A 15,375-nucleotide genomic window follows, 5' to 3' on the forward strand; every position below is an offset into this window, starting at 1 on the left:
AGAGAATTCCTGAAAAGCACTGGGTATAAAGGGTTCGAGGAATTGTAAGCCCACAAGCAACCCTGGTGCTCAGCCGAGGGATTTAACAGTCCATTAGATACTGCAGGATGGGCTAGGAGAGAAGGCGCTCAGAGGGGATTGCTTAGATTGAGCAGTCTCTGTTGCCTTAGAGGCTTTAAAGTCCAGGCAGCGATCTAAGGAGTTTGAAACGCAAAGCCAGGACTTGCAGTGTAGCGGGAAGGGGAAGGGCTCACAAGTACTGACCATTCCTGGTGCCCGTTTCAAAGGACCAATCAGGATACGCCTTACAAGGGTTGCTGGAGTGGCTGCACAGAGGCAGGCGGAGTCACAGCTTGTTTGGACCGCCCTGCTGGGTGCGGTGCGGCTGTGCTTGGTGGCCTGCTGGCCTGCTAGCTAGAATGTGATTTCATATTGGACAAGTAAGTGACCCTCCCAGGGGCTCTTGCAGGCACGCAGGCTCTCAGCCGGCTCCTAACAAAAAGCTTCTCTAGCCTGCTAGATGTTTCCCTCCTTCACCTTTGGGTCTCGCTCCAGCCAGGCCATCTGCTCGCCTTTCAGTTTCCAGTGTATTCTGGGTGAGGTGTCTTGCCCAAGGGAGAGGCCTTTACTGCATCCCAACCACTGCCCCACAGATGTCTGGGGCCTAAGGCCCTATCTCCCTGAGTAGTTTACAGTTAATTAAATAAAGTGTTTATCTTTCTCCCAGAAAGAATTTTGCAACCCCGCCCCCTCCCGCCCCACCAAATTTGGGGGCAATTCTCTAAACATTTTAAGTCTTTGAATTAAAGTTTGTCAGTGTAAAGGCATTTCAGGACTGGAGCTGTTTAAGGTTTTAGAAGCTGAGCTGGTGGAGATTGTGTTTGATGCGACGTCAGTTTAAAAGGGATAATGCCATCTGTCTTGTTACAGGGCTGTAGACTAGCAGGGATATAGGGGAATCTTTCCGTTTTCTTGAACGTCCTGGTCCTGTCCGTTTCAGGATGGAGACACTCACTGTAGGGGAACTCCTCTGTCACTGGAGCATTTCACTGGGGCATTGCTTATTTGTTAGCTCCAACTTCTTCCCCTAATTAAAGGGCAAGCTATGGCCAAGTTTGATCCGTAGATCAAATGGGAAGTGTCAATTCTAAAGGTCCCATTGGATTGTGCTTTTAGGGAGCAGAAGAGTAAGGAACAATTACTGCCTTTGTGGATTTGTAGGTTTGTCTCGTTTCATTTTCCTGTTCTTTTTAAGGGGTTTCTGGTCTTCACTGTGAGCTATGTGAGTCCTGATGTTCCCTTTCCTGTTGCTAGCTGTGGCTGCTGCTGTTCTGTCTTCTGCAGTGTCCTGTTAATGCAGCTGTCATGCTTGATCTTGACTTAAAAGCTTCTACCCTGGCTGTACTAGTGAGCGCCCCAAAGGACCGCTACTGACTATCACAGGGTTGGGGGGTGGAAAATAAGGGTGAGGAGGGCCTGTGGATGATTATTTTTGAGGGGGGAGCGGCATAGGATTAGGAAGTCAAAGTTTGCAGATTGGAGAAGGGAAAAAACCCAGAAGGTGGAACACTGTGTTTTTGGGAAGGAGTCCAGGCTCTCACTCAGGCTGTGATGAATTTTGGTGGGCTCTGTCTTCTGGAATTTAGTTCCTTTTCTATAGCCTTTATCTAAAAACCACAGTCAATTATTAGCTTTTTAAAAGACAACAACGATGACAACAACAACAACAACAAAACAGCTTGGGCAAAGCCCTATCTTTAAACTCTTAAGCACAAGGAAAGTCTGAGATGGCTGCTTGTCTGGACTGTGCCATAGAGACCATCTAACTCTGAGATGATCACAGGAAGAGAGGTGTTCTCAGCTGGGTAGTAAGTAGCAGTCCTATTGAGGAGTGATTGGCATATAATTAACTGTATAGTTAAGATTCCATTTGCTGAGATTTTAAGCATTCTAGTATCATTGTTGATAATGGATATTGATTTGTAATTTTCCTTTCTTGCATTTTCTGAGTTATGTTTTCTGACTAATTTTGGCCTTAAAGAATCAGTCAGGGAGTATTTTACACACACACACACACACACACACACACACACACACACACACACACATTTTCTCTCTAATGATGAGTGGAACTCACTAGGAAAGCCACCTGGGCCTAGTATTGTATGTAAGGGATGCCAAGTACAAAGCCTTTTGATCTAAAAGCCTCCTTACACTTCCTATTGCTGTGAGAAACCCACGGGAAAAGTAACTTAAGGCAGGAAAAGTTATTTTAGCTCATGATTTCAGTTCATCACGGTAGGAACAGCGCACATCATAAAGGATGGGTGGAAGATGTTTTTATGTCTAAGATGTTTTTAGGTTAGTAATACAAGTTATGATAGAAAACGATTTAGGTGCAGAACTCTGGACTCACCAAGATAGAACACATAATAGAGTTATCTAATTGTTGCCAAACACAAATGGACTGAACATTTTGAATGCAGTTCTTGCATGATAGTTTTTGTAGTTGTTTCAGAATTATTTTTATTATATAGAGATTATCATCGTAAGAAAAGGAGCATTTTATCGGACTAATCAGGAATTAATGGGGGAACACTCTTAACAGCACATTGGTTATACAATACACAAGATGACCCTCAACAAAAGAGAGAAAGAAAAAGTATGTTTCACTGGAGGGCTTTCTCTCTATCCCCGTTCAGTCACAGCCTGCCATGAGATGGTGCCATTCATGGCCCCGGGTGGGTCTTGTCTCGTAGTTAATCCTTTCTAGGAATAGTCACACAGATATCACACAGATACACCGGTAGTGTGTTTTACTAATTTCCCAGACACAAACATTTTAAAATGTTCACATTTCACATTTATCACCACAGGCCTACCCAGATTATGTTTTAGTCTGCCTCTCCTAGCTTTAGTGGGATATAACTAACACAATTCACATATATTCAGTGTAAATGATACGATACTCACACACACACACACACACACCATCTAGCGCATTCTTTTTCTTTGGTGATCAATAATTTTAAATTCTGCTCTATGAACAAACTGCAAGAATATAATGCTAACTTTATCACATGTTTACACTGGATCTCCAGAAAATTTTCAACTTATAACTTAAAGTTTATAGTTGTTGACCATCATCTCATGTTTCCTACCTCCCACTTGCTGGTAACTACCATTTTATTTTCCGTTTTAAGGAGTTGGAGCCTTTTAGATTCTACATAGTGGCGACATCACAGAATTCCTCTGACCCCTGTATCTGCAGGAGATTTTTTTTTTTTGCTTCCAAAATTAAATTTTATTTAAAAAGTGAAGGTAATATAAAAATGTGTAATAAGGGGACACTTTCATTTCTGACTAACAAATGTGGGATATATAGATATAGATATATACCTATATATCTATATCTATATATCTATATCAATGATTCATGGACTTTTAATCCTTTTTTTATTAAATTTATTCCAAAAACATACCACTAGTATTTTTTCTAATAATGAATATTTCATTTTTGCTATTGATGTTTTTTACAAAATTATCAGAAACCTTCTTTAAAACCAAAAGTACTATGTGAAAATCTGAAAATATTAATATTTTATTAAGTATCAATTTTCCTGTGATTATACTTTTTTTGCAGATTTTTGGATGCTTTCATTTGTATTTCTTTTTTTTTATTATTATTAACTTGAGTATTTCTTATTTACATTTCGAGTGTTATTCCCTTTCCCGGTTTCCGGGCAAACATCCCTCTAATCCCTCCCCCTCCCCTTCTTTATGGGTGTTCCCCTCCCCATCCTTCCCCCCCATTCCCGCCCTCCCCCCAACAATCACGTTCACTGGGGGTTCAGTCTTAGCAGGACCAAGGGCTTCCCCTTCCACTGGTGATCTTACTAGAATATTCATTGCTACCTATTGCAGGAGATTTTTGTTCCAAGCCTTCTATAGACACCAAAACCCTATTACTGTTCAAGGTTTATTTATTTATTTTTTATTTTTTTGGAATTTAGCATAGCGATGCAAGATGTTATCCTGAAAGCAGAACTACTGACATCCTAATGAGTGAACTGTGCCTTCTTGCCTAGACAGAGAATGTAGGAGGAGTCCTAGCACCCTCATCAGAGTAAACCACCATTCTTTTGGTAATTATTCCCCAATTACCTGTGGCCTTAGGTTCTAGAGGAGGTGCTAGAGTCAGATGGTGCAAACTCGGGAAGGGGTTTCCATACATATGACTACTGGGGAGCCAATATCTACACTGGGTGAAGACTTTCCAGTATGGCTGCTTTGGAGCCTTCTAAGCTCCTGTCAATAATCTCTAACCCATGCTTTATAAGTAAGCCAGTAAACTTATTGTTTCCCCATGGTCAGTCCAATGCAGCCCAATGCTCCACTGGAAGACTTCCCTGGTTACAAAGGTAGCCCACTCATATTCTACATCCTCCAGCACTCACTAGTACTCCAGTGCTCACGTCCTTCATTTCTCACTAGGCTCACCCTCAGAGAGTCCTGGATGTTTCCACTGCTTTAGGTTTCCACTCACCAGGTGCACCTCAATTATACCTGTTTCTCCCTGCTCTCTCTCCCACCATCCTTTTTACCCCTTCATCCTCCTGCACCTGATTCCTCCTGCTCCTGCCCCACTCATCCCCAGTCAACACTTACCTCCTGGATCCCCCTCATAACCTAACCTGTCTGGGTCTGTGGGATTTAGTTTGATTATCATTTACTTAAGAACTAATCTCCACTTATAAATGAATACATCCTATACTTGGCTTTCAGGGTCTAGGTTACTTTACTCAGGATGACTTTTTCCAGTTACGGTATATTTCTTGATGTCATTTTTTTTTTAAAAAGAGCTGATTAATATTCCATTGTGTAAATGTATCACATTTTCTCTATCCATTCTTCGGTGGAGGGACATCTGGGTTGTTTGTAGTTTCTGGCTCTTGTGAATAAAGCTGTGATGAGCATAACTGAGCAAGTGTCCTTATGGTAAGATGGAGTGTCCTTGGTGTCCATGCCCAGGAATGGTATAGCTTCATCAAAGGCCTTTCTTCTCACTAGAAGATCTTTCACACCTTCAGTTAAAATTTTCCTAACCGACAAAACGGCAACCAACAGATTGGGAAAAGATCTTTACCAATCCTACAACAGATAGACGCCTTATATCCAAAATATACAAAGAACTCAAGAAGTTAGACCGCAGGGAGACAAATAACCCTATTAAAAAATGGGGCTCAGAGCTAAACAAAGAATTCACAGCTGAGGAATGCCGAATGGCTGAGAAGCACCTAAAGAAATGTTCAACATCTTTACTCATAAGGGAAATGCAAATCAAAACAACCCTGAGATTTCACCTCACACCAGTGAGAATGGCTAAGATCAAAAACTCAGGTGACAGCAGATGCTGGCGAGGATGCGGAGAAAGAGGAACACTCCTCCATTGTTGGTGGGATTGCAGACTGGTACAACCATTCTGGAAATCAGTCTGGAGGTTCCTCAGAAAATTGGACATTGAACTGCCTGAGGATCCAGCTATACCTCTCTTGGGCATATACCCAAAAGATGCCCCAACATATAAAAAAGACACATACTCCACTATGTTCATAGCAGCCTTATTTATAATAGCCAGAAAATGGAAAGAACCTAGATGCCCTTCAACAGAGGAATGGATACAGAAAATGTGGTACATCTACACAGTGGAATATTACTCAGCTATCAAAAACAATGACTTTATGAAATTCATAGGCAAATGGTTAGTACTGGAAAATATCATCCTGAGTGTGGTAACCCAATCACAGAAAAACACACATTGTATGCACTCATTGATAATTGACTATTAGCCCAAATGCTTGAATTACCCTAGATGCCTAGAACAAATGAAAGTCAAGACGGATGATCAAAATGTGAATGCTTCACTCCTTCTTTAAAAGGGGAACAAGAATACCCTTGGGAGGGAACAGAGAGGCAAAGATTAAAACAGACACAGAAGGAACACCCATTCAGAGCCTGCCCCACATGTGGCCCATACATATACAGCCATCCAATTAGACAAGATGGATGAAGCAAAGAAGGGCAGGCTGATAGGAACCGGATGTAGATTGCTCCTGAGAGACACAGCCAGAATACAGCAAATACAGAGGCGAATGCCAGCAGCAATCCACTGAACTGAGAATAGGACCCCATTGAAGGAATCAGAGAAAGAACTGGAAGAGCTTGAAGGGGCTCGAGACCCCTTATGAACAACAATGCCAAGCAACCAGAGCTTCCAGGGACTAAGCCACTACCTAAAGACTATACATGGACTGACCCTGGACTCTGACCTCATAGGAAGCAATGAATATCCTAGTAAGAGCATCAGTGGAAGGGGAAGCCCTGGGTCCTGCTAAGACTGAACCCCCAGTGAACTAGATTGTTGTGGGGAGGGCGGCAATGCGGGGAGGATGGGGAGGAGAACACCCATAAGGAAGGGGAGGGGGAGGGATTAGGGGGATGTTTGCCTGGAAACCGGGAAAGGGAATAACACTCGAAATATTTAGAAATACTCAAGTTAATAAAAAAAAATTAAAAAAATTTTTCCTAACCTTTTGTTTATCATTTAAAAAATGTTTTTGTAGTTGGGATTGTTTTCTTATTTATTTATTTATTTATTTATTTATTTATTTATTTATTTATTTATTTAAGGATATATGGGTAATGAATAGAAACACAGACAATTTTTGTAGGCTGATTTTGTATCTTGCTGGCATCTTACTATTATTAGTTGTAGCCATAGCTGTGTGTGTGTGTGTGTGTGTGTGTGTGTGTGTGTGTGTGTGTGTAAAATAATATGTCAGGGGCTGGGGACATGGCTTGATTGCTAAAGGGATAGCACTTAAGCATGCAGACCTGGGTTCGATGCCACCTGTATGTCAACCTTTGGCTTCCTTACAGACATATATGTTTCTGTACATCCATAATCATGTGGACACACATGTGAACATGTTTACATTCACCATACATGTGAACATGAATAAGAATCAGAGATGATGCCTGCAAATAAATTATTTTTTCTTCTCTTCCCAATTTTGATGCTTTTTTTTTTATTATTTTTCTTGGACTTGCAGACTATGTAGAATAGAATTGGCATGTGGTCACGAAGGAATAGTATGGACTCTTCTTAGATGTTGGTAGTTAAGTCATTAGACCCTGGACTATCTCTTGATCAAATATTTTTTAAAGTTAGTTGTGTGAGAAATTCACACATGGTAGATGTTGAAATACTGAGTCATCCCTTCACTCAGTATGAGTCTGATCAGCTTTCTGTTTCTCCGTGACTCACTGTGTAGATCGCATACCTCTAGAAAGTGTGTCATTTCTTCTTGCCTGTACAAAGCGTGGGCACACATTTTATATACTACTTTCTTATGACCTTCTTTTATTTGGGGGCTATTAGAAGAAATGTCTTCTCTTTCCTTTTCAATTTTGTCTTTTCTTTTGTTCCTCAGTATCAATAAAGGCTTCGTTTTGTTTATCTTTTCAAAATACCAATTCATCTTATTGATCTTATTTATTATTTTTCTCATCTCTGTTTATTTCTACTATGTTGGGTCTTTTGATACTTCTGAGATAAAAACTTCGGTTATTTCAGAATTTTATTTATATGGGCATTTACCAGCATAGTCTCCTCTTTTAGAACTATTTTTGCTGCCTCCTGTAAGCTTTTGGGCATTATATTTCTGCACTGATTTCAACTTTTCCCTTCTAGTTTCAACTTTATTTAGTTCAAGAATGTATGTTTCTTATTTTTGAGTTTTCTTCTTGTTATTGATTCCTAGCTTCATATCCTTGTGGCTTAAAATATAATTAATCTTTTGATTTGAGAATTTAGTTAATTTATATCTGGAGTAATTATTGATAGGTATGAACTCTTGCCCATTTATTAATTGATTTGCAATTCCTTTGTTTCTTTATCCTCTCCTGCTGTCTTTTGTGCTTTGAGGAATTTTTTAAATATAATGATAAGATGGGCTTCTTTCTTGTTCTCTGTTGTATGTGCATAGAGCACATAGATCTTGCCTGTCCATTATCATGGGCTTTCTCTCAAACATTATGAATGAACTTTCATTCACAACCTTAACTACATATGAAAACTTTACATATACCTCCTTATTTCTGTCATGATTTACTTATTTCATACAGTGTCCTCATTACTAAATTACTGTAGGTGCTAGTCTTAATACTTTTACCTCTCATAGCTATTAGGCTGAAGTTAAAAGTCCTTTACCTGCCTCTGTCGCGGTCTTCAAGTATTCTGAATTTGACTATATATCTGCCTTTGGGAAGTTTTGACGGTGACCTCCTTTCATGCCATTCATTATGATCTTTTAAGTCCAACCTGAAGGTCCTGCTTAGGTCTCCTTCCAGCAGATCCAGCAATGAATGATGTAGATCTGGGGCCACTTTTCTTGTTTACCTCTTGTTCGCTATTAAAAGATAATTTTGCTATATTTTTTTCTTAAACAGGGAAATAAAAAGCAGTGCATTGCGTATTCATCCTGTTCTCTTCCCATCTGTAAAATTCTGCTGAGAAACACATGAGTATTCTAATGAAGGCTTCTATGTATGTAACATTCTCTTTTCTGTTGCTGCTGTTGAACATTTTTTTTCATCTTTATTAACTTGGGTATTTCTTATTTACATCTCGATTGTTATTCCCTTTCCCAGCTTCTGGGCCAACATCCCCCTAACCTCTCCCCTTCCCCTTTTCCATGGGTGTTCCCCACTACCCTCCCCCCAACAATCATGTTCACTGGGGGTTCAGTCCTGGCAGGACCAAGGGCTTCCCCTTCCACTGGTGCTCTTACTAGGCTATTCATTGCTACCTATGAGGTTGGAGCCCAGGGTCAGTCCATGTACAGTCCCTGGGCAGCGGCCCCGTCCCTGGAAGCTCTGGTTGGTTGGCATTGTTGTTCATATAGAGTCTCAAGCCCCTTCATGCTCTTTCAATCCTTTCTCTGATTCATTCAACGGGAGTCCCGTTCTCAGTTCAGTGGTTTAATGATAGCATTTGCCTATGTATTTGCTGTATTCTGGCTGTGTCTCTGGGGAGAGATCTACATCTGGTTCCTATAGCCTGCACTTCTTTGCTTCATCCATCTTAACTAGTTTGGTGACTGTATATGTATGGGCCACATGTGGGGCAGGCTCTGAATGGGTGTTCCTTCTGCCTCTGTTCTAAACTTTGCCTCCCTATTCCCTCCCAAGGGTATTCTTGTTCCCCTTTTAAAGAGGGAGTGAAGCATTCGCATTTTGATCATCCGTCTTGAGTTTCATGTGTTCTGTGCATCTAGGGTAATTCAAGCATTTGGGCTAATAGCCACTTATCAATGAGTACATACCATGTGTGTTTTTCTGTGATTGGGTTACCTCACTCAGGATGATATTTTCCAGTTCCATCCATTTGCCTATGAATTTCATAAAGTCATTGTTTTTGATAGCTGAGTAATATTCCATTGTGTAGATGTACCACATTTTCTGTATCCATTCCTCTGTTGAAGGGCATCTGGGTTCTTTCCAGCTTCTGGCTATTATAAATAAGGCTGCTATGAACATAGTGGAGCATGTGTCTTTGTTGTATGTTAGAGCATCTTTTGGGTATATGCCCAAGAGAGGTATAGCTGGGTCCTCATGTAGTGAAATGTCCAATTTTCTGAGGAACCTCCAGACTGATTTCCAGAATGGTTGTACCAGTCTGCAATTCCACCAACAATGGAGGAGTGTTTTTGACAATATAATGATGTATCTAAGCCTCCCTCTTTGGATTGGACACATTTGAGCTCTTTGTAGACCTTTATGACTCACGGACCTGAACATGCACATTTTTTCACGGGATTTGAGAAGTTTTCAGCTATTCATTTAAGGTAGCATCCATGCCCTATTTTCTTCTCCTTTGGGAACTCCCATAATTCATTATATCATTTTAGTTATCAAGCAGACATGGTCAAGAATCAGCTGGGAGACAGCTGTTAGTAGAGGATTACCTACAGAAGGTTGGGCTGTGGGCATGCCTGAGAGATTTTTCTTAAATGGGTAAATTGAGGGGAAAGATGCACCCTGAATTTGGGCAGCGCCATTTTTAGGGGCGGGCCCTGAGTGGTTTAAAAGCCGAAAACGTAGGTTTGGTAGAAACATGGCATATGTTCCTGTTCATGCCCTCTGCTCTTTGCTGTCAAGTGATTGATTGTTTCAAATTATTTAATTTCTTTAAATTCCTTGTCAGGCATTTCTTTTGTCTTAATTTCTTAGTCTCAGTTGATGAAAATTAATGTTTGTCTTTGTTCTGTGGTATTTCCTCGACTGGTGTGCATACATGTGTGTGTGTGTGTGTGTGTGTGTGTGTGTGTGTGTGTGTGTGTGTGTGTGTGTGTGTTTGTGTGCTGCAGATGCTTCTCAGACTGTCTCCTTGTGGTCTTCTTTAATCAAGCAAGCAGTCATCTTATTTTGGCTTTACTTATTAGTGTTGAGAAAAGAAAGTCATCCTTGCTCAGCTGACCTCGGGTTTTGAGCCACTCTGGTCTGTTCTCTGGCTGTGCTTGCTTCACTTCCTTGTTTCTTTTTGGGAAGCCATCCATAAGATTAGGCGCCTTCTCTTCATGCAAAGACATTTGTTTTCCTCCATCAAACTTGCATGCTCTTTTTCTAGTTGTGCAGAGTTGTTGAGCCACTGCATGTCTGTTTGTGAGCTGTCTGTAAAGAGTCCTGCCGACTGTGCATGGAGGCTGAGGTGAGTCACTTTAGATCATCTCTGGACCAGAGGGAGAGGTTGGCAGCAGCAGGGGAGGGTGCTCCTGATAACCTAGCTACTGTGATGTGCAGTGTAGCCTTTCTAGCTCCATTAGTATGGATCCTTCTTTCTGGTCCTTACCCCACTCTCTCAGCTGCCTAATCCTCAGACTTCTTCAGGTGTTAAGAATGATGGGGTACCTTGGGGGATGTCCTGCACAGCTGGAACAGCTGGCTTCTCACTGGCTGAAGGCCCTGCTCTCACCCTCCCCTAGGAAAGAGTTGTGGACCCTAGGGCTTCTTTTTGGCACTTCTTTGGGGGAGGTGCTGGGAACCTTATTCTTAGTCTTTTTAATGCACTTTATCTCACATTCTCCCAGTGGTCTCCTCATTCATGTCTACTTGTCACAGCCAGTATGCTGTGGTGAGGTGACAGAAAGCTACTTTGCTATTGTGTTCAGTTAATATTATTCCATTCTGTTTCTTGTTGAGTGAGGCTTGATTGTGTGCCTCAAGGGAGTGACATGAAGTGACTAATTTGTCAAATTTATTAACATGCTACTGTGCAAAACATTTCCCAGCTGTTATTTTAATAGCTATAGAAGCCATTCTAATTTCATCCCTCTAATTCTCAATATTGGCAGTGTGTACATTTTCTCTTTATTTTCATGATCAGTTTGGGTTGAGTTATATTAATGGTTTTGTTCTTCTCAAAGTGTTAGCTTTTAGTCAAATTTATTTTCCCCATCATTTTTCTGTCTTAAAAGTGCTTATTTCTTCTGTACAGCTTGTTATTTCTTTTCTTCAGCATATATGGGGTTCATTCCCTTCTAGTTTCCTCAGGAGAGATGCTGAAGTGTGTTTTACTGAAACTTTTCTCCTATTGACGTTTGATGCAGTCAATTTCTAGGCCCGGCATTACTCGTGTCCTAAAAAATCACACACTATACTTCTAATTTGCGTTGAGTTAAACACATTAAAATTGCATAGTTGTGTTCAAGAAGTATGTTAATTAGTTTACATTCATTTGAGGATTTTCTCTAGAGCTTTTGATCCTTGATCTATAGTTCTGTCATGGTCATAGATGATCCTTTATATGACTTGAATCCTTTGGGTTTTTTCGTTATCTTGTGAGAGTTATCTAACCAATACAGACTATACTCTGATTAGAACACTCATGTTATACTGGTTGAGTAGAGTAACAGTGTAACATTGGAAGTACCAATCTGTCAGGGTGGGTAAATCATTTCCCATTGTATATCACACCCTTGCTCAGCTGTATACTGTTTCTGTCCCTGTCAGTCACCCAGAGCATAATCATTTACATGGATTTCTCTACCATTCCATTTATAGTTTGCTTTATGTATTCTAATACTACACGATCATATTATGATCAGGTACATAAATGGAACCGTATGCTTTGATACATCTTTCTGTTCTGTAGCAAAGCTATTCAGTACAAATTGGTCCTTTTGGTGAATCATCCTGTGTTATTTCACGGTTTCTGCTAACAGTTCTACTAGAGAGATCTACTTCGTCATTGTTTAGGTCATGTGTATTTTTAAGCCTGCTTAGTCGGATATTGATGGAGAGACTTTGTTCCTTTTCATTGTGATATGGAAGATCATGTGCCTCTTCTGGCTTTTCACGTTATGCTTAAACTGAGCTTCTTGTAGGCAGCATTTAATTAAACTAAATAAATCAGCAGTGGATAATCTGTCTTTCAATTGGGGTGTTAATTTTTCATTTATTTTTTATGTTTGACATATCTTTACTATAGCAAAGGATTATTAGGGTTGCTATCTAAATGGCTATTACCAATTGATAGTCACAAACTGTTGATAAATGTCAGCAGCATAACAAAAACATGAAGAAATCCCACTGGAGCAGCTCTTTGTAAACCTGACAAATGGCAGGCGAGCATGTTGCTTTGCCCAGCATCACCTTCTGTGTCCCTAGCTCACTGGTCTAAGACATTCACTGTTTTCTGTACACTGAAGCTTCTATCCTTGTCTTCTTTTGACAGCTTGTTCCTGTTTAGATAGATGCAAAGAGAGTTATTTCAGCCTTTATGCCCATGTTCAAAATATGGATGTCATTGACACACATCTTGCTCTCTCTGAGCTTCAAATCCATGCCAAAACCTTATGGCTGGTTTGACAGTAGCCCAATGGCTCTCACTTGTATCTCATTACCAGTCTTGAGTCAAGCAGTGGCAATAGAACATGGCCACCTTTGTGATCACTTACAGCAGCTCTGGTTTTGGTTGTACAAGAACTACCTGAAGTTCTCAGTTTAATTCAGAATCCACAAAGGCACGCAGCCATCAAAGACAAAGCCATCTCTTCTCTTCCATCACAGAATAGCTTTCACGACCAAGGCACGTTTTCTTGCCTTCTAGAGATATACGAAGAGGACAAAGGTGAATGGATGAATGGGTCTCTATTTACCCAGAACATACAAAAGCACCCCAAATCAGAAGTAATCTCCCAGGATCAGTCTGTTTTTACTACAATTCTGGAGCTAAGGAAAGAAGGAAAGAAGGAAAGAAGGAAAGAAAGAAAGGAAGAAAGGAAGGAAGAAACTTAAGGTGATGGACATTCAAACTCATGTCCTTACACATATGCAGCAGGTCCTCCCACTTGCTGAGCCTCTCCCCAGCCCTGTGCATGGTAATTTTCTTATATAACAACCATTATGTATTTATACCACGGGTGCTCTTTTTTTTTTTTCTCCTTGTACTTTTTGTAAATACACTTGCGATTTGTTCAAGGGCATGCATGAGTTATTTGGAAACAATTTGACTCCTTCTGGAGTTTTGTTTTATGCCTTGTCAGTTGGGCCCACACTATTCTGTACTATGCATTTTGCCTAGCACTCTGTGAGCGATGTTTTCAACTTGGTTGATATGAAACTATGAATCTTTACTGTAGTGTTTCCTGTTGCTTCTGCCTCTCTGTCTTGGATCTGCTGTGCTTTGGGTGTTTTCCTGCTGCAGCTCTCTCCTCTCTTGTCCTCCATCCCCACATGTGTCACTATGTCTGACATAGTTTGCACATAGTCCCCAGGCATTCAGCTGCAGCAATTGAAGGAATTATCTTTTTTTTTTCTTACTAATTTTTCTGTAGTAATGATTGTTGCCAGATTTCCAGCAACCTGAGACATACATTTATATATTTAATATTATTAGAATCAGTATAAGGGTGGAGGATATGGTTCTTACAACTCTATATTGGCTGGAAATAGAAATTGTCAACTACAAATTTTGAATAAAATATATAGAAGGGACTATTTGAAAGTGAAAAAGGGATTTTTGAGGTACCAAGGCATCAGTAATAGTGGAGGACTTTTTCCTATATAAAGCCAGGGGGATCATGGGCAAAGAAGTGTATTAGAAGGAAATATAAGATGCCCCCAAATGGAGTTGTTCTTAGAAAAGGCACTATGCACAAGATTGAGCTAGACCTGGAGGTATGACCAGTAGAAACTATTCCAAAATGAAGTTCTCCTCTTCCGTGGTTAGAAGTAAAGAGTGAATAGTGTGTTTCAGGGAAGAATTGGGCTTGCTATATGAAGGAAAATTATATTCTTATCCAGACCAAACAGACGAGGGGGTGGGTGGGTGTGTCTGTATACAGTACTGTTTGTAGGGGCTGGGTTCAGGGATGACTGAGGAAGCAGTGATTAATTAGGGTGAGTTTATTGCTAGTCCTTGACTATCTAGACTTGTGGCTGAGATGTTCTGAAGTCCTCACACACAAAGCTGAAAGCTTAGTCACTTGGGTTCTTCTGCTAATTGACTGTGGGAGGGAGGGGTGAAGGTCACAAAATAGGAAAAAAATCTATAAAGTCAGGAATGGTGTAGATATATCAGACTCATTTAGCTTACAAAAATCTCAGTTAGTGGAATTATGTGGTAACTTTGATGTTAGAGTAAGTCTAATTTAGGATTTTAAAAAGTTGCCTTGTGACACTGGTGGAAAGCACAGATGATTGAAGTCCTCTGAGATCTGGGAAGACCTCTCCTCTCCGAAGTACTGTTCTCTGAGAGTTGTTGTGGGTACTCCAGGGCTGTAGGCACGAGTAGTAAGGCCTTTGGCTAAGGGTAAAGTTTATAGTACCTTCGGTTGCCACAGAAAATATTCATGAATATTTTAACTAAGGATAGAGGCAAGCTCAAAATTAAATAGGAAAAACCTAGATGCATATGAATGTAATTATGGAAAAATGCAGGAAACATTACTTTCTGGTGAGCTCCCAGGGGAAGAGCATGGGACCAGAGGGGAGAATATTTAAATTGATCCTTATGATTGTCTTAAGTAATAATGTTCCAGGTATGCATGACCATGTGTGCTTAGGCCTCTATTCTTTTAAAAAATAATGCAAAAAGGCGACATATTCTATAATGTAAGAGCTTTTTTACATTTTTATTTTGCTCTTTTAAACAGGGTCTCGTTCTGTAGCCCAGGTTAGCTTGGAACTCACTCCTAAGTACAGAGTAGCCTTGAGCTCACACTGATCCTCCCTCTTCAACCTGTTAGCTCAGCAGCTTGGCAGGTTGCTTTTTAAGTTAATACTCTATGAGCAGCCTGTTTCTCTAGCTCT

General features: G+C 40.4%; 1 protein-coding gene across 7 annotated transcripts in view; it reads left to right on the forward strand.

The window, feature by feature from the left end:
* Window positions 1-360: 360 nt before the first annotated feature.
* Window positions 361-15,375, forward strand: part of Fggy (FGGY carbohydrate kinase domain containing) — a 387,141-nt gene continuing 372,126 nt past the window's right edge. For 3 of the 7 annotated variants that reach the window (XR_010066354.1, XM_063287376.1, XM_039109534.2), the window contains exon 1: window positions 13,420-13,442. The gene's annotated coding sequence lies outside the window, so the exon portion shown is untranslated. Of the gene's footprint in view, window positions 441-10,690; window positions 10,772-13,171; window positions 13,361-13,419; window positions 13,443-15,375 lie in introns of those variants that run through there. The other 4 variants (XM_017593260.3, XM_017593261.3, NM_001013932.2 and 1 more) reach the window with 4 other exon arrangements.

The sequence above is a fragment of the Rattus norvegicus genome, chromosome 5, assembly GCF_036323735.1.
Source record: "Rattus norvegicus strain BN/NHsdMcwi chromosome 5, GRCr8, whole genome shotgun sequence".
Classification (NCBI taxonomy): Eukaryota; Metazoa; Chordata; class Mammalia; order Rodentia; family Muridae; genus Rattus; species Rattus norvegicus.